This window comes from Gavialis gangeticus, unplaced genomic scaffold, assembly GCF_001723915.1.
Source record: "Gavialis gangeticus isolate Ggan-Ray unplaced genomic scaffold, GavGan_comp1, whole genome shotgun sequence".
Classification (NCBI taxonomy): domain Eukaryota; kingdom Metazoa; phylum Chordata; order Crocodylia; family Gavialidae; genus Gavialis; species Gavialis gangeticus.
In genome coordinates, this window is record NW_017729002.1 from 3,130,150 (window position 1) to 3,130,897 (window position 748).

At 71.4% G+C, this 748-nt stretch overlaps 1 non-coding gene across 1 annotated transcript; it reads left to right on the forward strand.

Moving 5' to 3' along the window:
• Positions 1–362: 362 nt before the first annotated feature.
• TRNAT-CGU lies at positions 363–434 on the forward strand. Its single transcript has one exon. It is a non-coding gene; the product is annotated as a tRNA-Thr (tRNA).
• The last annotated feature ends 314 nt before the right edge of the window (positions 435–748 follow it).

Here is a 748-nt window from a genome sequence, read left to right on the forward strand (position 1 = left end):
CCGCTCCGGGCTGCTCTCAGGGGCTTGCCCAGCACAGCGGTCATGGGAGGTCCCGAAGGCGCAGCACCGCGGAGCCCGGCTCGTTCCTAAAGGCAGCGCCCAACGGCCGTGACCGCGCGCCCGGGCGGGTGCCACTGCTGAGGGACTCCGGGGATCGCATTCCGCCCCGTCAGCCAAGCGCGAGCACCAGCCCCAACCTCTTCCTCCCCCAGAGCTGCGCGTCGCCAGCGCCAAACGGCCGCCCGCAGGCAGCGGAGGGGGAGGGGGAACGTGGCTCCAGCGCACGCGCACTCGAACCATGACGAGGCGGTGCTCGGGAGTGGCGCCAGCATACAGGGGCGTGGGACCGGCCTCGCAACGCAGGCGCGGTGGCCAAGTGGTAAGGCGTCGGTCTCGTAAACCGAAGATCACGGGTTCGAACCCCGTCCGTGCCTCGGCCCCCACGGCGGGGGAAGCTTTGCCTGGAAAATTTTTAGGGGAATTTCGAGCGAACGGCGGGCAGGAGAGAGGCAGCGCCAGGCAGGGCTGCTCCTTCCCTGCCTCGCTCCCAAGGCCCTCAGGGGCGAGGAGGAAACGACTTCCGGGGACAATGCGGGACCCGCGGGGCGCACGGCGGCCTGTCGCCAAAGCCGGCCCGGCAGCATTTCTTCCAGGTCCTGCGAAGCAAAGCAGAGGGGCCCCGGCGGGGGGAGGGTCGCTGCCGCGGGGCGAGCCCGGGAGCTGCTCCCCACCCGCGTGTGGGGGGGCA